Below are 22,705 nucleotides of genomic sequence, written 5' to 3'. Positions count from 1 at the left end.
GCGGTTTTCGTGACTTCGCGTGACAGAGAGGCGATGTATAGGGGTGGTCCAAAAAAGTTTTTGACCAGTCGTGGAGGGCTGATTCCAGAAATGAAATAGAAATGTTTGGAATAGTGTTTCGTTATAGCACCCCTGGTGTAATCGAGATTACCATGACGTCATGGCGCAGAGCAAAATTTCCTGCTGTTAAGGAGTAATACTGACATTCGTTTTTCTCATGAGTGCCGCCGTGTTGCATATGTAGTGGTGCCATATATAGGCAGGTGGCAAGTTGGCTTGCAGAAACGCTCCCTCTTATATGCCAGGTATACACTCAGCGGCAGTTTTGGCGTGTTGTTGTAGTGCTGGCGCGGCTAATTTAGCATGACGTGGCATCTGCTACCCGGGAAACGATTCTGTGAGACGTACTGTAGTCGTTTAAGTTGGCATGGCTGGAGTTTCTGCTGACGCTAAGGCGGACGAAGCACCCAGCGCGATATGTGCGCGCGTGTTAATTTGAGCCTGCAATCAGGCTCGAAGATCAGTTAAGTACTTCTCGAGACCGTTCCCTGGTTCAAAAATACTCTCACCGTGGCCACATCAGTCACTGCCACAAAAAGCGATTCGTGCACTAGTAGAGCACTTGTAGTGCACCGGTTCAACCGGGTTCCATCCTCGCGTGGCAGAGAATTCTTTCCGCGAAAGCGCCTTTAGGTACGAACGTCCTCACTTGCGGAAATAGGCGCGTACAACGCGGCGCGCTTAAAAACGCGCGCCACGAAAGGCGCTTTCGCGGCAAGAATTATCTAGAATGGCAGATTGGGCTTGTTGGTTTTTCACCCTGGTGCTAACAGCGCAAAACGTAGATGGGACACGAGACGAGATGACGACACCACAAGCGCTGCCGAAAAAAGCGCGCCGCCTTGCGGGCGCTTACTTCCGCAACGGAGCACGTTCCTTATACACACATGCTTCCACGCTAGACGGTCGCATAGTGAGAATACTTTCCAAATCATGCTGGCAGTTCACAGACGCCGGTTTCCTTCGTCAAGCGAAAACCCCATAAAAGCCAAAATAGTTCACAAAACATACACGCACTGCGGCTGACGATGCACGTCGCATTTTTGCACAGACAAGAGAAATTTCCATATACTGTAGTGAGTGCCACGCGGAAAGGCTACACAGTGGATCTTCGACGACCTTGTATGAACTAACGTCACGTAAATTTATCTAAGAAGGAGCTAAACCATAGCCAAATCATTCAGAGGCACGTGAGGGCAGCACATTAGCAGTGCCGTGCCGGCTCGCATAAGCCAGAGAGGAGGAATAGCTCGCTGCGCGCCCTTTCCACATAGCCCAATAAAAAGGTCTATAGGATAAGATTGTCTTGCCCATAAAATAACTAAAGTGACCGGCGTGATTTCTTTTGTTGGTACTGTTGTTGTTGTTTTGTGGCTCGCGAGTATCAGCCGCAGCAGACACAGGAGCGTAGCCAACCACTGTAAGGTGGCGTCATGGCGCCACCTTCAGTGCTTGGTTACGCTCTTGTGTTTGCTGCGGCTGAAATGACGGGTTCACCTACTGGGTACCGAAACCGAAACCGGCTTCTAGAAACAGCATTATTGTAAATTATTTAGGGCACTCGAGCGCTTGCCATTGCATTTTCCAAGCGTTACAAAACTGCAGTGTGCACACAACAAATGAGACACAACGCGAAGCTTGTGAGCGCTTGTGGGCTACCTTTGCTTTGTGTCTCGTTTGTTGTGTGCACGCTGAAGTTTCATATTGAATGGCTTCCAACGCGCCCAACTTTCAGTACATTTAAAAAGCATTTGCGAATGTTTAGTGTGCTTGAAATTCATTTCATGCACAAAATAATTGCTCGAAAATGTCGTGTCTTGTCAGTACTCCTTGGAAAGGGCATTACCAGGTGCCAAGTTTTGCTGCTATTGGTGAATATGAGCTCAGACCTCGGGAAATCGCTGAATTCTGCTAAAGTGTTTTAGAAATGTTCTGGAAATTGTGTTCTGCAGTCGCCACTATTGGCACCGGTCTATACACGTCACCTTCTTTCTTACTGGGGCTCGGGTCATGTTATCGGTGGTTGATTAGCGTGTATAAAATTCGTGGAGAATACTGCACGTTCTCACTGTGACCTAAAGCCGCGATTACATTAACTATTGGGCACTCTGAAAAAATTTCCACGTAATGTCACATACTGTGCATGAAGAGTGAGTTCAAGAATACAGCACACACGTCAAAAGGCTTGCCTTTTCTGTAAACGAAGCAAAAACCTGAACAAGTGCCGAAACGCTTCCGGTTCATTCAATGTGAAACGTCCCAGATCCCAAAAGTGACCATCGCCGATTCTCTTGGCAAAAATTGCGCTAGTTGGCTATTGTGGGAATGCAGTTAAACCAAAGTATTACTCACGAAAAAAAAATATGTTTGGTGACAGAAGCGATATTAAGTTTTCCCGAAGCAAACATTCGTTGGAGGTAATTTTTTTTAACTCAACTGTTAAGCTAGTAACAATGACAAATCTTATTTTTGAATATTCTACTAGCGTGTTTCATTCATGTGACGTCATAGGAGAAATGAGAGATCCTCTAAATGAGAAATCCACCTAAACGAAGCTAATTGCTACGTTTGGGCGGATGTCTCATTTTCCCTTTATTAATTAGTTCTCTCCGCCTTGCGGGCCTCCGCAGGACTATTACGTCATATTCGCCCTTGGATTTATTGTTTGAGTTAAACAATTTAATTTCGAGCCCGCTTGGTATTTAATAATAACAATAATAACAGGGGGAAGAAGAAAAAGAAATAGTAGTAGTAGCAAACTGCCGTGCTCATGAAGCCTCTGTCATTATCAGCTGTATGTCGCCTTAAAAAAAATTAAAATGTTGGGTTTCACGCGCCAAAACCATGACTTCGTTGTGACGCACAACGTAGTGAGTGCCTCTGGATTAATCTGACCATGTTTGGTTTCAAGCGTGCACCCAACGGATGGTACATGGGCGTTTTTCAATTTCACCCCTATGGAAATGCGGCAGCCGTGGCCTGGATTTGATCCCGCGCCAGCGGGCGTAGAAGCGCAACGCCATAGCCACTACGACACCACGGCGGTTTCCATTTGCCTTCGCTAGGCATCTGTTACCTGGTGGTTATATGCCCCGCCCAGGACCGGGCTAGCCCAATCCGTTTATTCCTCCTAATCTTTTCAGTTGGAACCGTTCGCTATCTAAACCAAGCATCCCTGTTCTGTTGTCGCTAGGTTAAGCCTTGTGCCTTCCGTAGAGTGGGTAATTTATTGCCCGGTCCTAGAGATCGACCACAGCAAAGCCATAAAGAATGGTTTGTGACAGGATTCCGACTTGGGTGTATTGCCATCTCTTGCCACACGCAGCTGCAAATTTCCGCCAAACTAGACGAGCTCAAAGCACTGCTGACTGTCGCTGGCCCATTGTTAGCGGTTCAAACACATGCTGATTTGCCAGGCTATGTGAAAGTGCGTTTCCACTTCCCTACACCCACTTCCACTGCACAGCTAATGCAGCTTTGCCAAGTAAGCCTGGACGAAACTTCTCAGCAAGTCTGAGTGCGATTTCCGCATTTTTGACTGCCCATTATTGAACGAATAAATGCGCTTAAAAAAGGTGATAACCATATGTACGTCGTGCATCCTAGCTGCTACATAGTGGCAGCTGTATTAGCCCATCTTCCGTGACATCTTCTTTTTTATGTCGTGCCATGAAAATACATTTTTTTTCCCTTCGGGAAAGACGCATGTATATCCTTAGTACAGCGAGCTTTGATGGCTGCGGTTTGTTGCCGCACGCACCCATCTATACTGAGGCCGCGGCGTAAGACACGTTTCTCCTCTTGAATAATGCACATCGCATAGGCTTTCATATATGCACGCAGCAATACACTGGCGGCTCGGGTTGCATCGACCGCTCTAGTTCCCGTACCGGTGCACTGGCACAAGCGCAATTGATGGCGGGAATGGGAATGACATCGATTTCGCGGCTGCGATATGATAACGGCGAAGGCCAATATCTTTAGAAAGAAAAAATGGGGATGCTATGGGGGAGGGCGAATGGTGCGGTGAATTTACCCTGCGGTTGGTTCTTATTTTGGACTTTCGTTTTGGAGGCACAGCAACAATACGATTTATTTCTGTGAAAGCTTTTAAATTAATTACAATTCTTGCTTATTTCTCCTTCGCAATCTAATAGAGTAGAAGAACAGTAGGTAGGCGAGCCATCACAGAGCGTAGCAGAACAAGTATAACACACACACACACACACACACACACACACACACACACACACACACACACACACACACACACACACACACACACACACACACACACACACACAAACACACACACACACACACACACACACACACACACGCACACACGCATATATATATATGGAGAGAGAGAGCGCAGGAGATCAGAAGCACAACTTTGCGGTTATTTTTGTTTACTTACCCAAAAGAGGGTGTATACCTGAAAGAAGGTCGGCCCACTGACCGAAACCGTTGGATAATTAAACCCCTGAAAAAGATATATATTGTAACCACGAACCGCCGGTTAGCCAGCTGCATCTCGAGAATATTATATTGAATAAAGAACTACCGGTCAGTCAGGCGCATCACCAAGGGTGTACGCACAGGGTCGGCTCTGACTGCTCGCAGGGTCCTCACTGCCACACAGAGTGCTACCTCATGCTCATTGCGTACCCCGTCAATAAACACTTTGGCAATTGGTGGAGGCTGTGGGGTACGACTCCACCAACGCTGGCACTTCGCAGCCAAACCACAGGTGCGGCATTCTGTAGTTTATCATAGGACACAGTTGGGTGGAGTGTCTCGCTTTGTTGCGTTAAAGTTTGGTTTGTAAGTCTTCCTGTAATGCTAGTAGATAGGCTGTGTTTTTTTAGGATTCGTTTATCCACTTTGGCCCTTATTTCCTGTCCCGACGAATAGCATATCCCGGCGATAACGGGGGCACCGCTTCGTGTCATCCAATCATGAAGGCTAAAAGGTATGAACGGCGTAAGTACTCGTTATAAAATACAGGCCACTGAAGACCACTCCTAAAAAAAACTTATTTTGCTTACAGAAGCATCTCATGCCAAGTTAATTTTCAACGCAGAGGTATTGGTGAAAATAAAGTTCAAGGCACAACTATACATAACCGGCACTGAAAGTCAGGGCCTAGTAAGAAACCTTGGGCGCAATAACGTAAAACTATTCCAAACTTTTCTATTCCATTCCTGCTATCAACCCTCCGCGATTGGTCAAAAACTTTTTTCGACCAGCCCCACTTCACATGTCTGTCACGTACAACAAAAGAAATAAAAAAAACTGCCAAAAAAAGGAGAAGCTACTACGTCATTTCATCCACACTTTTCTCCTGTTGCTCAGAGGGGCTAGGGCATGAAGGAAAGAAAAAAACATGGGCAGGGCCTCTCCTCAGTTTTTTTTCGTTCCTGCATAAGCTAGTTACACGTTATTGGGGGCGAGCACTTAAGGAGTCGCCATCTGTCAAAAGCGCCTCCCTTGCGCAGTATGAGGGATCAGACAGTGCGCTCCTAATAGGTGTGGCTTACGGCGCTCATTAAAAACACCACACGGCAGCCCTCCTCGACATTTCTGTAAGAACTCCCAAAACGGGGGAAGTTTCTTACTGTCGAAATAATAATCTTGGGCAAACTAAAAGTACAGAATCGTTTACAGAGTCTATCTGTTTACCGCATGTACGTACAGTGAACGCCACTGCGCGCGATCGCCGCGATGGAGTCCCTCGAACCGGTTTCTTGCGTGAAATGCAGGCAAACGCTGAGAGCAAACTATGTGAAGTATGTTCTTATAGTGGGCTGTCTGTATACCCAAATGGAGCATAACAGAATGAAGCCTCAATGCAGCTATCGCACGGGTTCGTAGCGACCGACTGGGCGTCTGCACGAATGTCGGTGCGCAATGATTTGATTTCGCTGCGAGCGCGTTTTCGCACCGTGCCTTGAGCTTTAGGCCGCAGAATATGAGCATTTGACAGTACACAAGCGAACATTGTTGAGTGGACGCTATTAGAGCTGTTCAAAAATAATTTCCTTATGACTTCGATGCCTACGGTGACTGTGATGTGCCGTCGCGACGATTCAATATTTATTTCTTTTTCTAAATTCTTGGACGTTTCAATATTATTTCTCAAGTTGCGTCGCACTGAATGTTTACCGGTATTCTGCAGCGTGCGATTTCCCGCTGCTCCTGTAACGTGATCCTGTGCGTTAATTCCTAACACAAACATGACCATATGCCATGCTTCTTTTTACGTGCTTCTTACCGCTCCCTTTCCGTTCCAGTGAACTTGCCAGTATCTAGCGTCAACAAGTTCATAGACCAAACTGTTATGACATTAGCCGGGCAGCGAGCGCGGGCAAGCGTCTCATGGCGCGTTTTCCGCTACTCACGAAACATGGCGGTCCTGGCGCCGTAGCAGAAATCTTCCTCGCGTCTGTGCTTGCTGCATACCCTAGTTTTAGACTATGGCTGTTTGCCGGTTCTAAGTTTCGCGAGCCAAGCTTCACGCAGCTTCTTTTCCTGCGGCTACGTGTGAATAAGACTGACACCGGGCTCTCTTGCGTACGTCCAGCACTGCGGCACCGAACAGTAGCCTACCATGCTGCACGCTTCTAAAGGCAGGCACTACCTATTATAGTGCTTTCAAATGTTGTCAAGCAGACACCCACGGCGGGAAAGCCTCACCACTTAATCAGAACCACAGCGCACGTGGGACATTAAACTTTCGTTTTCAGCTCGCTTCGGCGCTTCCGAAGCAGCCGACGCGTCCGATGTGTCCACGTGATCCCTCATGCTACGTCACGCCGACGGTGGCGCCAGCTTTTCCAGTGGTGGAGCTCGCCCCCAATACTCCAGCGTAGCGTGGACGAGCGCCACGCGCGGCGCTGCTCCACTATGCCGGCAATAAGTGGCGCACACAGTCTAGCGTCTGGCGCAATCTGACCGGCGGCGTTCGACGTGCGTTAGCCGCCACCAGAGCGGGTATAGAACATGTCCCATATCACGCCCAAGTAGCTAGACTAGAATTCAGTGTGCGCTAGCACGGCTGGCTGGCAGTATGCTCATAGAGAAATAAATTTCAACAGGAGCGGACACTACCATAGAGCCCAGCGGCCGAGCTGACTGTAGCGCACCAAGCGGATGGTATTAACACCTTCCGGTTTCGGTTTTGGGCGCGCGCGTTTTGAACGCCAGTTAGTACACGCAACGCCGGCTCCGTTGATCGGCGCGGCATTTTTTTTCGCTGCTATACTGCTGAAACACGCACGGCCTTGGTGCGGAATCGTTTCATTATTTATTAAAAATAATTGCGAACGATCTTTACAAGCCTCACCGAATCTGTGTCATGTGCAATTTCATGAAGAAAACGCAAGACGTCTTCCGAAATGATGAAATGTTTATTTTGCTCTATATAAATGGTCGTTCCAGGCTTCTTGTGCGCTCATCCAAAGCTGTGGCACCAGGTAAGCAGCAGTCGTTGCCGTACGAAGCTCCACCAGGTGCCATCAGCAGTAAAGAAAGCAAATTACAAGCTTGTATCATTTCGGTATATTGATCTAACAGGAATATTGGGTGTAGAGGCGAAACGTGCGTAAGTGGTGAACGAGCGGCATCACAGATAAATTTACTTTTAGTTACATTTCGGAACAAATAGACTCCTCCCAAACTATGCCATAAAATCTGAAGAAAACACCCGAATTCCAAGCATCCCTCCCTCCCTGGGCACTTGCACTTGCATTTCTTGCACCTTAAATGCGCAAATAAACGGGTGACTGCGCGTTTGCAAAACAACTTGGCCTCAGTCGACGCGATGGTACGCCAAGTACACAGAGGTGGCCATGAAACATGCTCACAGCCAGACTATGTTACACGCTCGCAGAATGCCTTCTAGTCGCACTCAAGGCAGTCTCGTGGGTGCAAAGCCTGTTTTCCAGTCGCTCAGAAGACAAATGTCAAGTTCTTGAGCTCCTCCGTGTTATCTTTTACGCGTCCTGCCGGCGCAAGCAACACATGCCCGTGTTATCACGCTCGGCAATCGCTCGTAGCATTTTCGAAAGCGTGTGTTCCGAAATAAGGTATATGTTATTGAGGGCCATAAAAAGATTGACAAACTTGTCCCACTAAAATTCAGTACACGCAAAAACTAACCCACCACGGTGGGCTTGCTTTTTTGCTAACAGCTTCACAACCCCAGGCTTGGCGAGCATGCCTCAAGGTATCCCAAAAAGTTACGAAATTAATTACAATAATTTTTGGGATCAGGGAATGCGTCACAAACTTCTTCCAGTAAGATTCAGTACACGCGAAACTAACTGCGGCTCACAGTCGAGCTGCTTTTCACTAACTGCGCCACTACGCCGAGCGTAGTGGCGCATCACTGTGCTTGAGAAGTACCCCAAAGAGTAGCGAAATTTGTTACAATAATGTCTGAGGTTCAGAGAAAGCGCCTACACTTGTCGCGGTACGATTCAGTACACACGAAACTGCGTCACACGGCCGAGGTGCTTTTCGTCACAAAGCAAGGTGCGGCGAGCGTGCCCGAAAGCTACCAAAACAAGTTATAATAATTCTTAGGCTCATAGAAAGTGTCGCAAACATCTCCCAGTACAAGTAATTAAATTAACTATGCCTGGACGGCGGAGCTGTTTTTCGCGAACTGCGTCACTATATATAGGTTCCGTTTTGTGCAGGAAGCCTAAATGTGCTTGAAATGTGTCGCAGACTATCAAACGAAATTCCTCACCTTGCTGTAGTCCAGTAGTGCCGCGGTGCCGTCAGGAGTGGGGGGGGGGGGGACTCCCCAGTTTCGGTGGCAGAGGTAATTGGCGCCATCTCTCTATTGGGCGAACCCGAAAATCCGTTTCCCTTGCATGGCCTCGTAGATCGTCGCGCGCACGCGCGCCGATCAAGGTGGCCGAGCCCTTCCCCCCAACTCCTCTCCGATCGCCCTCCCTCGTTACGCCTTCGTAACTCCCTCACCTTCGACTGTCTCCGCGCGCACGCCGTGCGGCCCCGCCGGCCCGGCGCCAGCTCAGCCCGCTGTATAACGTTTCATGTTGCGTTATCTGCTGTTATCGCGAAGCGTGCGCTGCCATGCGTTCCCCGGCGTGGGTAGTTTCGTCAATTTCGTGGTCCTCGGTAGCGGTTGTGCTTGTGCTCCGCGATGTTTCGTCCGTTTCATGACTCGTACCGCTCGTGCATCGTGCGGTGGTGCACAGATACTTCAAAAACAAGCCTTGCAAGGTTGTTCCGCGTGCCTAAAGACAACAGGTGAGCGCTCAGACGCAAGGACACCAGAAGGCGCTTGTACACGAACACAGCCCTGTCCATGTGTGTGCTCCATGAGGCTCCGGACGTCGTTGCGCTTTGATTGTGCTGCACTTGCCTCTTCCCGGTAGAGAAAGCTGACAAATAGATGTTCTTCCTCATTGTCACCTGGTCTGTGGCATGTGTTTGTCTGTGCCAACTCTTATTCTGCAACTTCAGTAACTTGCCCCGCTTTCCATAGCGCCCTCAGTGCTTTTTCTCTGCGTCACGTTCTACAAAGGTACTAACAGCTGACAAATTACTGTTCGTGTTTGTGTACTATCTCAGTAACCACTGATGGGAAAACCGCACGAACAACCTTCATGTGTAGGCATGATACGCTTTTTTTTCTCCTAGAAAGCATGAGCATTGCAAGTGCCCTACATGCAGTTTTTTGCAGTTCGTGTTTATTATACGAAGGAGTGAGTGCCCAGTAGGTACGACTTAATTCCTTAAGTGACGTAATTTTATTGCTAAGCATTCCATTCGGGTCGAAAGAAAAGTCGTGTTGTTGGCTTATTTTACCTGGTCTTTGATTGAGGAACAAGCCTTTCTGCAAATGTTTTCTATGTGCTGCTGCAAAAGCCGACTACCTTCTGTTCACCTTGCCGCCGTTACTCAAATTTTGGCCAAGTGCAAAATAATATGATAATGTGTGTTTCAGTTTTTAGCACAATGTTTTTTCTGTTCTGCCATGTCTTCTTCAAATTGTTCAGTAGTAATGAGTATGTCACGCATTTCATATACTTTCGTGCAGATTTATAAGTAACCTCTTCTCTTTTTGGCATGGCTCTCAATAAAACAATGTTAGCATTTTATTCTATGTTTAGGTATTTTGTGTGTTATTGTTTTTGCCATTACCAATGAGTTTTCCCTTTGTATAGTCGTCATGACTATGCCATACATGTCGTCCAATTTTATGCAATATTTTAGTGCATATATCAGAAGCTCGTAGACATTTCCGTTTTGTGGACGTTATATGAAAATCTTGTTTTTTTATGTGTGTGTACATGAAGCGGCTTTCGCCTTTTCTAGCGCTTTCTTTTGTTATTTCACCGTCTGTGGACTTTTGTGTTTAGTAGTCTTGTATATGTCATGCACCTTTCACTTTTGCTCATTTTTTGAGCGTGTATCACCACCACGTTATAAGAAAAATCTGTTTTCGGAAACGAAGTCAATAAAGCGAAACTAAACATCTGTTGTGTTGGAAGTGGAATTTTTTTTATGTCCCGGCACATGCTGGTATAAATATGGGCAAGGCTGCGTGCGTGCCAACGCATAGCCCACGGCGCACCACGCGCCAGCTCGCAAGCAATACCAATGCGCTGCGTAGCGCGCGCATTGCTTGTGAGCTGCAGCACGCGCGCGAGAAAAGAACACGCGCCGCGTACAGGTAACAACACAAAACAAGTAAGCGGCGCGCGTGGCATGGGGGAAAGGGTGAAAGTGAGCGGAGCTAAGCGGAGCGGGTCGGCATAATAAAAACAAAAAGAAAAGGAACGGAAGAGGAGGCTGCTATTCCTGTTGCCCTGACAACAGAAACAATCATGTGCGCCGCCATTTTGCTTCTGCGTGGCCCATTGGTTAGGGCCGTAACTGAAGGGGACCTTGGCGCTTGCGTCGTAAGTGCGTCTGATCAAAAACAGCCTATGGCAGCCATGCGGAGTTTCAACCCCCTGGTACCATCTCGAAATGCACATGGAACACAAGAAAACGCCGGGAGCCCGAAAAGCGGGCTACATTCAAAACTGACGGGTGGCCGTGCACGCGAGCTACATATGCGCACCCAGCCTCGCTCCCTCCTGTGGCATGTCAGGCGCATGACGTATGCACGAGCGTCTGGCGTGCCGCTAGCTTGTTGCTAGGCAACGCACGAAAAATATGTCGGAAAGTATAAGTTCATTTACATACAAAACTTTTTAGTTTTAGTGGGAAAGAATAAAAAGAAATAAAAGGTTGTCTGTAAATTCATTTTAACATTCTTTTTTTTCTGATGATCACGTCAACTAACGAATGGAGATGACACTAGGCGTGACGTGTGTCCTGTTGCCATTTTTTGCCGAGTGTCCCCTCCTGTTGAGTGTCTTTCTCTGTGGTATGCTGGCCTACACAGTTCGGGTGCACTGAAGATAGCGCGCTGAGTGTCATCGGCCAAATAAAAGTGCTCGCTCGCCACGCTCTTGTTTGCATGCGCTGAGGCGACAGCTGATTGCCACGCGGCTGTTGAACGCCAGACGAAAAGCGGTAAACGAAATTGAAAAAAAGGAAGTGAGAACGTGCTCTTTTGAAGGGGTGTTAATAGGAAATTCTGGATCTAATATGCGCGTTAGCGAGGCTCCGCGGGCACGTTTAAGCAAAGAAGCGCGATTCATAGGTAGCCACCGCTGAGCCGGTTCATTCACTTTTTTTTTGTGCCACTTGTGCGAGTTGTGCTCATTCGACAGCGCACGCATGCTTCCCAATCATCCCGTCTCGTAAAGAGATTGTACACTAGGTGTATGGATTTTTTTTACAGCCAAAGCTGTATATGATTTGGCTTCAATAGTTTTTTCGGCACACGGCCAAAGAAACGGACTTAGCGATTTCTAACAAATCCATACGCAGTGGGTTTCATTGTTTACTTTGTGTGTGATCACGTACGGGTGCGGCGGCGCAGATGTCAAAATGCAGAACAGATTAGAACGTTTGCCGTGAGCAATAGCGTGACGTCAAGGTTATGGAAGTATATAAGCGAGAGATGTATTGGCTCTAAAGATAGCGACGTTATCGATGGAGTGGACACGTATAGTTCGTACACCCGAAGAACAACATGCGTACAAGGAGCACTGGAGGGAACAGCAATGACAATGTAAACAGCGCCGACGCGAAACGACCACCGACGAAAAACGTTCCCATGATGCTCAACGAAAACGACAATCGTAAGCCCGGGCAACCATTCCACACTGTGAAGATGAAATGGCACCGAAAGAACTTTGCTTTTCGTTTGAGAGCTTTGACAGTCCTCAGCTTTCGCGGCCGACATTCTCTGGAATGGTTGTCATTTTTTTTTTTGCCGTATCACCTGTGCGCCTGCTGTTTTCGTTGCTGGTTTCATTGCTTGTTGCTGGCGCAGACATGCAATGTCCTGCTTCAGTGAAAATTTCAAATAAGGTTTCACAGTTGTCAATAGCGCTTGTCCTAGCTGTCTACCGCGCTTCACCGTACTGGAATAAGTATGACTTTAAGTTCATGTAGTGCAGCTATATCGTGATCACTGAGTACGCATACACTATGGTAGGCTATGCTTGACTTATAATTTGATCATTTCGTTTGATTGCTGTCTAACTAAAACGCCTAACTAAAGCTAATGCCATGTTATTTATTTATTTATTTATTTATTTATTTATTTATTTATTTACAATACCCCTAAAGGCCCCCGAAGGAGGGTATTACATAGGGGGTGGGCTCCAGGAAAAAACACAAGTGTGCATTCAGGTACAGCATACATACAAAGAAAAACATTTACAAGAGATTTTTACCGCTCATTAAGGCAGTGTAGTTATCATATTGAACAAAAAACAACGTACATAAAAACGTCAGGAGCAAGCAACAACTCACAAAGCATCAGAAATGTCAGGGAAACAAACGTAATAAGGAAACACAACATTTAATAAGAAAACACAACCTTTTTACCAGCATGTCATAGCAGTGCAAATTATTTCCTTAAATTTGGCTATGTCAGTTTCCATGGCTATGTATGAGGGTAAAGCGTTCCAATGGATAATAGTTTGTGGTACGAAGGATTGAGCGAAAGTTCATGACTGACGCAAAATGCGTTTCACTTTGTTAGGGTGGTCGCGGCGAGGGAAGATAATCGCCGGTTACTGAAAAAATCATCACGAAGTGAAGAGTTGTGGAAAATTTTATGAAATAGTGATAAGTGAGAACGTTTTCGACGAAGGCTGAAAGATTGCAAATCGGCACTAAAGATGTAATGCTGGTGAGTGTTAAATAATCTGAAAAAATAAATCGAGCAGCACGGTTCTGCAGGGCTTCAAGGTTAGAGGCTAGATATACCTGATGGGGATCCCAAATTGCCGCAGCATATTCAATTTTCGGGGGAATAATTGTCATATATGCCTGTTTTCATACGAGTGGTGGCGCTTCCTTGAGGATTCGTTTAAGTATTCCAAGAGTACGGTTAGCAGCTGCTAGGGTCAAATTGATATGGTGATGCCACGTTAGGTCAGAATAGAAATGAAGGCCAAGATATTTGTAGGTAGTTGAAGACTCAATCGTGCTGTTATTATTGAAGTAAGTGTTTTCAATTAGAGACGTAAATGTCATTAACTTGGTTTTAGAGATATTAAGCGACATTAGCCATTTGGAGCACCATAAGGTAATTGCATCAACGTCAGATTGCAAGCATTGGCGATCCATGTCAGAGGAAATTGTGCGGTGAATTATGACGTCATCGGCAAAGCGATGAACCTGGGACGTTAGGCAAGAAGAAGGATCATTAATATAGATTAAGAAAAGCAAAGGAACTAGTACGCTGCCCTGGGGGACAATGGAAGTAACGTGGGCAAAAGAAGAATTGTAGTTGTTAGCGGAAGTAAACTGGAGCCTGGGGGAAAGAAAAGCTTTAACCCATGCGAGGACGGTAGGGTGAATGTTTATGCATGCAAGTTTGAGAAGTAATCTATGGTGCGAAACGCGATCAAAAGCTTTAGAGCAATCAAGGAAAACTGCATCTACTTGTAAACCAGTGTCAACGGATGAGTGTAGGTCATGAACAAACTCTGCAAGTTGTGTTTCACAAGAGTAGCCCTTGCGGAAACCATGCTGATACTGGTATATTATGTTGTGGCTTTCTAAGTATTTGGCAATTTGGAAGTGAATGACGTGTTCCATAACCTTGCATATGGTACTTGTTAGCGAAATGGGTCTCTAGTTGCATGGTGAAGAACGGTCGCCCGATTTGAAAAAGGGTGCTACCTTGGCTATTCGCCAATCACCGGGGATAGCGCCTGTCGCGAGGGACTGTGAAAAAAGTGCCGTCAGAATACTACAGATGCCGTGGCCTGTATTTTTCAGTATAGTGTTATTGATATCATTATGATCACATGCAGAAGAATTTTCAGTTTACTTAAAATGGAAAATATGCCCGCTTCGGTTACATCAATTTCTGGCATGTCGATGTCAGATATACAATCCTTCATAGCTGCGGTAGTAATATCCTCGCAGGTCAAGACAGCCGTGAATGTCTCATTGAGAATTTCTGCGCATTGTGATTACGGAAGCGAAGTGTTGTTGCTATCATGAAGAGTGATATCAGGATGTTGTTTCGGATTCACTATACGCCAGAATACCCCGCCTGTGTCCATGCAGCACATGTGCTACAGTTCTACTCAGGCGTCTCAAGTTACTTTCGTTATTTTCGCCTCAGTATCATAAAATTGATGTACTATAATCATGTTTTTGTGAAACGGACGCAAATAATAAACACTAAAAAAAAATCCCGCTTACGTACCTTGTGAGGCTTGTTGCCGACTTCGGAGTTTGCATCGTACTGTCTTTATAACGCGATTACTGGCCGCTGTTGTGTTTTGTGTCGCAGTGGTCGTTTTACGATGCTCAATTGTTCTCAATATGTAGGACGAAAGAGGCGAGTGGTTCGTGCCGCGTTAGTTGTACTGGTATACCAAAATGTAAAATATGACGGCCCGAAAGTTCAGCTCTCGCGTCAGGTCCGGTACAGCATCCGGATACATAATATACCAAGAAACGTCCACCCACCATATAATCAAGGTCGAAGGAAAGCCAGAGCAACGGCCTTGATGCGCTCTTATGGCAAAAGGGAGAAAGTACTGTTCGTCTACGCTACTGCATAATCCAAATTGACAGGCATTTTCCGCGGTAGTCATAGACACCAACTCTCAAATGGAAAACGCCTGCACAATTAAGTGCGAACACCCGGAGGCGGCGGAGGAAGTGGCAATTGCCGTAGCCCTAGCCGACGAGAACGCTCAAATCGTCCTCAGTAACTCTCACACAGCCATCCGTAAGTTCATCAAAGGCAGGATATATGCTATAGCGTACAACATTATCAATTATTTAGATAGACCCAAAGACTAAAGTGCTCTCGTACGATTCCCCGCACATATTACCTCGGAGGGAGAAACACCCCCCAAGCTCAACGAGGTAGCGCACAATATCGCGCGTGACATGACCGACCGCACGAATTCGGGCAACAGCGGGGGAGGACGGGCTGAGCGAGAGCGTGTGACTTGATACAATGATATCACCACAATGTACTCTAACTCCGGAAGAACGCTTCCACCACCTCACGCCAAGCTTAACGGGGCGCAGGCAGTCGCTTGGCGCCATTTACAAACGAATTCTCACCCCAACCCACTCCAGTTAAACAGGATCTTCTCAGAGGTATGCACCACAAATGTATGCGAGATCTGCAGATCGGCCCCGGCCACTATAAATCACATGTCATGGGAGAATATAGGCGATAAGACAGTCACTACACCCGGGACTCTTCCATGAAGGTGGACCGCCGCTCTGCGCAGCCTTGATGACCAGCTTTGGGCCGTCCAGAAGACCCTCGAGGGGGCGCTGAGGCAAAACTGCTGAGGCAAAACCTCCTTATGAGGAAAAAAACGAAATCACGAAAGAAACAATTTATGATAACTCAAAGGGAAGGTCATTACTTTTCGAAGCGAGATCAGGATGCCTTAGAACACGCACCTATAAAGCGAGATATAAGAAGGAAGAAGAAGCATGTGCTTGCTGCGATAAAGCTAAGGAAACTATGCAGCATTTTTTATTAGAATGTGAAGACGTCTGCCCAGAGGTTGATTTAGGCTCCACTGACATCCTTGAAGCCTTTGGGTTCAGTGAGAGCAGGCGAAAAGTAAACATGTCCGCAGTAGAGGTTGGTGAGAGGCGATTGGAGGATTTGTGGATGAAAAGTAGCGAAACGACAAAAAAACGGAGACGCACAACAGCACAGTTCGCAATAGAGAATCAGAAAATTCGATTGTGGGAGTTCATAGTTGTTGTTTTTCTTTTGGTCTTATTTAACCTAGGTAGGACATTAGGCAGTACAATAATAAGAGCTTGGTGTCGGAACCCATCGCCCCGTTCCAAAGAGGACGCTCATAACATCCATCCATCCATCCATCCATCCATCCATCCATCCATCCATCCATCCATCCATCCATCCATCCATCCATCCATCCATCCATCCATCCATCCATCCATCCATCCATCCATCCATCCATCCATCCATCCATCCATCCATCCATCCATCCATCCATCCATCCATCCATCCATCCATCCATCCATCCATCCATCCATCCATCCATCCATCCATCCATCTATCCATCTATCCATCCATCGATCCATCCATCCAACCGACCCCACAAGGGACATCTAGGCCCGATCGCGTAAAACTCTGCAGGACCAAAAAGAAGTTCTTCACCACCACCACCATGTCCGGTTGCCAAATGGCGCTATGTGTGAGTGAAACGATGTACTTGAATACAGATTGGTAACGCAGGAGCTATAGGTGACGCTGTGTGCCTTCCCGAGGCGCGATATTTCTATGACGCCTCGGCTAGAAAATATTTAAGGCCCGTGCATCGAGCTGGTAATAGTTAATCACAGGGTATAAGCTTGCCTTAGAGAAAAATGGATGTTCAATCACCACGTAGTTGTTTGGAATAAAGGTCACTGGAACTCAGTGAGCCATCAACCAATGACTATTTCGCTGGTGCTTGGCCAGTGCTCCCCATAGGCCAATTTCTTGCCCTGTACACGATCGTTTCAAGCAGTCCTTTGCCGATAAGCTTTTTAATGCACATATGAGGAGGAAAAAAGAACACACCAGCTGCATACCAATGTTCTTTTGTAGAGATCGTAGGAACCCATCATTGCTTTCTTTCTTTTTCTTTTCTGCGCAAGTGTGCGATGCGTGCTTGTCTATCGGAGGTGCTCATTCAAGCCCGGTATGTGCGATGTATATTTAATCCAGGTATGCGTAAGGCAAACGGCACCCGTGGGCGCCTCTCCGTTCCACGATGTTAGGCCTTTACACGCACAGCGGTGATTCTAACATGCGTGTGCACGAAGTTAAGGCAGGCAGCTGTTTCAGCCTCTCTGGTCATACTTAGCTGTCTTGTGTTCCTGTTTCGACACGTGGGACCACACAACCAGGTTCGTACCATGCTCTACAAACAAAGTTAAAGTGAATGGGCTGGTTGTTATATGTGTATGCGGTTATTGCCGAGAGGAGCATGCTTCTTCTACTACCAACATGCCACTTCCGACAGCGAGAAGCAAGGTTAAGAATGGCATGGCACAATATACACGGACATGAAGCGACAGGACGCGTGCCAGAAGCAAAACTCCTTTCCGAAAATTTCTCTTTCCTCACAACGTATACTCATTGGCCGGCGATCAGGTGCCTGATACGCCCGCTAACGATCGTACTGATATAACCAGGTGATTGTTTGGGTGATGGCCATTCGTACCAGGTGCTTAAGAAACAGGGGCCGAATTCACAAAGCTATTCCTTCATAAGTGCTGCTCTTCATTGCCTCATTGCCTTCGTTTATAATGTGCCATACATCGCTATTGGCTGGCACGAACGCCTTTAGGGTAAGAACAACTTCAGAATACAGGCCCTGGGCCTGTATTCACAAAATGTTCTTACGAAAGAATCGTTCGTAAGAGCAAATCCAACCAATCATGATCCGGGACATATTATTACAAGGGGCCGCTGTACAATGGCAAAGACGACTTACGAACGAGATACTTTGTGAATCCGGGCCCTGATCTATTTTGAATATATACAGGGCGTCCCAGCTAACCTTAGCCAGAGTTGAAAACTATGCGTATGCCACGTATTTGGACAGAACTCAGGTAATGTTGATTGCCATCGCTGGAGATACATTATTTTTCATTTTGCATAACTATATATAATTAGCCTTAATTAATTATTCAGTTACTCAAATATTATATTTACATCGTAAGTGTCACTGAGAAAACTGAACAACATGAAGAACTCCCGACACAGCTTTATGTTGCTCAAAACTTGCTACGCAAAAGTGCTTTTCCGAGCGTGAAAGAAGCTCTGGAATACACGCAAAATGCCTCGAGCGGCCAGTCGCGCGGCCATTTTGCGTCCATTCCTCACTGTTCACAAGAACCAGCATCCGCACTGGTTCTTGTAAAACAAAGCTGACGCACAGCTTACCTTCTTCGCGCTCATGGGCATCACGGCTCCCGCAGCGACTAACGATAATCTGTCATCCGCAAAGTGTGGTCGTAAAAGCGTATTCTTCCTTCTGAATCGACAGCCTCCTTGAGTTCCTTTTTTAAAAAATAAAAACGGAGCCAGTGTAACGACCGTCGCACACAATCGGACGACGGCGACACACTTGATTTCCATTCAATCGTTAAGCGCCCCGGGCCACGCAAGCGGCGCAGGGTCGGCCAAGGCATCAAGACGGTGCCGACGAGCACCGAGGCGAAGGCGCCGGCCGGCCTACAAAAAGGAACTGATGCACCCCTACATTTGAGGGGGGGATGAGGCGGCGTAGGCGTGGACGCTGGAACTCCGCCCCATTCATCAAAATGATAGGCTCAACACTGGCGTCAACTACCGCCGTTGCTGAAGGCGGCCGCTTCTGAGAGGGTCCCACCGCGTATTCCTCCTATACTGGTGTGGTATATCTGTTTAATAGTGGCTCGATTCTTTTGATCTTGCCTCGTGCCGCCCATGAGACTTTTCTTCCCGTTTCACGCTCCTCCTGCGGTTTCTCCGCCGAAGCTGCCGCCTCTTCTGCGAGCTCATGGGAAAAGGGCAAAGTGCCATATCTATCCATGGCTTGGGCAAAAGCCAGACAAGGAGAGTGCCGATTTATTGAGACAAGATCAAGCTTTGTATTGCCAGGTTGAAATGGCCCTACACTGATGTGGCTCTCATTAAAAAATGGAAGGGCCTTTAGCTGTATTGTCCTCACTTGTTTAGTGCACCTATGCGGATACTCAAATGGGACCACCAATGGAAGAGCGCACGGCCACCAGTTATACCCTGTTCTATTTTTTCAATTGTATTGGCATTACTCTGTTCGTGAAATACGTTTCGGTTAACTTTTGTTTCTTGAAATTACCTGGTTCATACTGTCCTCGAATAGACATGCGTAACAGGCGCTTTCGCATAGCAGTTATCGCCCGCTTTGTTGGAGCACTGTCAATAATGCCTTTAACTACGCTTCATTACCACCCTTAGGAGAAAGCTTTAGCTCGTGTGATCCTGTCTACGTAAATACATGCAAAAGGTCAATTCTTTTTTCTCGGCAACCACGCAACGAAATTTGACGAGGTTTGTTGCATTCAAAAGAAAACATGAACATCCAGTGACCGTTGGCTTCCAAGCTTTTATTGAGGTCGTCAGTTTATTCTTAAATAATCGCAAAAATCGAAAATTTTCAGAAAACGAAACTATCAATTTTACAACTCTGTAACTCACCAATGAAAAAAGATAGGACAATTCTGTGAATTGAGTTTAACAGTACCTCTAATGGGGACATGAGACAAGCAGCCGAGACCGTGAACTGTTTGGTGTACCTGCCCCCATACGCGACTAGTGTAATCGCGGTAAGCGCTGAAAGTTTTTTTTTTTAATTTTCTGTTCTTTATTTTTTCTACACTACTTCTAAGTGCTGTTCAAATTAGCCGAAAAGATATCGTGGATCTAGCCGCGTTCATGGCCGCTTGCGTACGGGAGACTTCGAAGCCACGACATGTTAGAACTATTAAGAAATATTATGCCGAGCCACCTGCCACGATCATCAAAACCCGTATACCACGGATAATTCAAGCATGTTTTCAGGCATTTGAGATACACTAAATTGGCTTACACTGACTCTACAAACATGCATCGCGCTCACTTTCTAGTGAAAGTGCCCCCCCCCCCCCAAAAAAAAGAAAACTGTAGCGCTAAAGAAAGAAAAAAGTGGTGAAAAAGTGTGCAGTATCACGCAAGCAATAAGAAAAAATAACGTAACGGCAAGAGTTGCAAAGTTCAAATACAGATTTTCACAAAGGAAAAAAATAAAGAAAAAGTCTTAGTTTGTGTCCATTTATTTCTTCTACATTTTGAGTTATATTCGCTTTCGCGGATTTCTATCTGCATTCCTGTAGATTACAAGCACGCATTCGCGACGGCGAGAGGTCGTCGGTACGCCTCTATGGTTTGCCTAGCCGAGTTCACGGGCTCCAGCACACGTGAGATTCCGGAACTACAAGCCCAGAAGTGTTTAGCAATTCTTCCATATTGAGTTACGAATGAGGATCAGCAATACACATCAATTGCGGATAAAACAAAGAAGTTTTTAGGCACGTAGGACCCTCTGGGCTGTACTTGTCGGCGATAAGGTGTCCTCTCCGCCAACGGGATTATCTGACTGAGCTATTTCGAACGCTCAGTTGCCATAGTCGAAAATTCTAATCCTTCTATAAGTTTTTCGTTTAATTTGACAATAGTGGACCTGGAAAAGCCCTAAGGTTGAAACACGAAATAAAATTGATCTGATATGTTCGGGTGATCCCTGCATAGTGCAGGATGCAGAAGTGTTAGATAAGGCAAAGTGCAGTGATGATAGGTTAGTGAGAGCAGGATTCACCTCAATTTGAAGAGAGAAAGAGTAAAATCGGTCAAGAAGAAACAGGTCAATCAAGAGGCAGTAAGGGTAAATGCAGACAAATTCAGACTGATGCTTGCAAACAAATATGCAGCCTTAGAACAGAGAGATCAAGATGACATAGACGTAATAAATGAAACCATAACTAGGCTGGCTTCAGAGGCAGACACTGAAGTGGGAGGCAAAGCAAAAAGGCAACGAGTAGGAAAGCTCTCCCAAGTAACTAAGGACGTATTAAGGAAACGGCAAAGAAACTAAATGTCCAACTCAAGAGATAAGATAGAATGCGGAACTGTGAAAGCAGATCAACAAGGTGAAAATGAGTGATATTCAAAACTATTAGGTTACAAAGACTGAAGAAGCCGTACAAAATGGACGCAGCCTGAAATCACTGAAAAGTAAACTGGGCATAGGACAAAACAAGATGTATGCACTGAAAGATATGCAGCGTAATATCATCAGCAATCTCGAAGATATAGTAAAAGAATTAGGTGCAAGAATTCTACACTCACCTGTACAATACCCAGAGGAGTCAGGATACCTCCATTACAAACAGTAATGAACAGGATACAGAAACTCTTCCTGTAACTAGCGACAAGGTCAGAAGGGCTTGCAATGCATGAAACGAGGAAGAGAGGCAGGAGAAGGTGGAATAACAGTCGATTTAATCAAAGAGGGAGGAGACATAATGCTTGAAAAAATTTATACGAAGTGTCTATCGACTGAAACGGTCCCACAAAACTGGAAGAATGCAAATATTATACTAATCGACAAAAAAGGAGACGTTCAAGAATTGAAAAATTGTAGGCTTTTTAGCATACTTCCAGTATTATATAAAATATTTGCCGAACTAATCTCCAATAGAATAAGGGCAAGACTGGACTTTAGTCAACCAAGGGAACAGGCTTTAGGAAGGGATAATCTACAATGGATCACATACATGTCATAATCAAGTTATCGAGAAGTCCGCAGAATACAATGAGCCTCTAGATATGGCTTTCATAGATTACCAAAAGGCATTTGATTCAGTAGAAATACCAGCAGTGATAGAGGCATTACGTAATCAAGGAGTACAGAACATTTACGTAAATATCTTGGAAAATATCTGCAGAGGTTCTACAGCTACGTCAATGCTACACAAGAAAAGCAGGAAGATACCTATAAAGAAAGGGGTCAGGAAAGGAGACACAATCTCTCCAGCGCTGTTGACTGCGTGTTTGGAAGAAGTATTGCTATTAAACTGGCAAGGCTTAAAAGTAAGAATCGACGGCGAATATCTCAGCAACGTTCGCTTTGGCGATGACGTTATTCTATTCAGCATCACTGCGGATGATCGACTTACAACAAATGATTGAGGACCTTAACAGGGAGAGTGTAAGAGTGGGGTCGAAGATCAATATGCAGAACATAAAGATAACGATCAATAACCGGGTAAAAGAACAGGAGTTCAGGATCGCAAATCATCCTCTAGAGTCTGTGAAGGAGTAGGTTTACTTAGGTGAACTAATCACAGGGAACGCTGAACATGAGAAGGAAATTCACACAAGCATAAAAATAGTTTGGATCGCATATGGCAGACGTTGTGAGCTCCTCACTGGGAGCTTACCGTTATCATTGAAAAG

General features: G+C 46.0%; 1 protein-coding gene across 1 annotated transcript in view; it reads left to right on the top strand.

Annotated features, from left to right (window-relative positions):
- LOC135908433 (frequenin-1-like) overlaps nucleotides 1-22,705 on the top strand; it is an 803,832-nt gene that overhangs the window by 50,221 nt on the left and 730,906 nt on the right. The gene's annotated exons all lie outside the window — the stretch shown is intronic.

This window comes from Dermacentor albipictus, unplaced genomic scaffold, assembly GCF_038994185.2.
Source record: "Dermacentor albipictus isolate Rhodes 1998 colony unplaced genomic scaffold, USDA_Dalb.pri_finalv2 scaffold_25, whole genome shotgun sequence".
NCBI classification, from domain to species: Eukaryota; Metazoa; Arthropoda; class Arachnida; order Ixodida; family Ixodidae; genus Dermacentor; species Dermacentor albipictus.
This window is presented reverse-complemented; position numbering and strand designations above follow the sequence as displayed.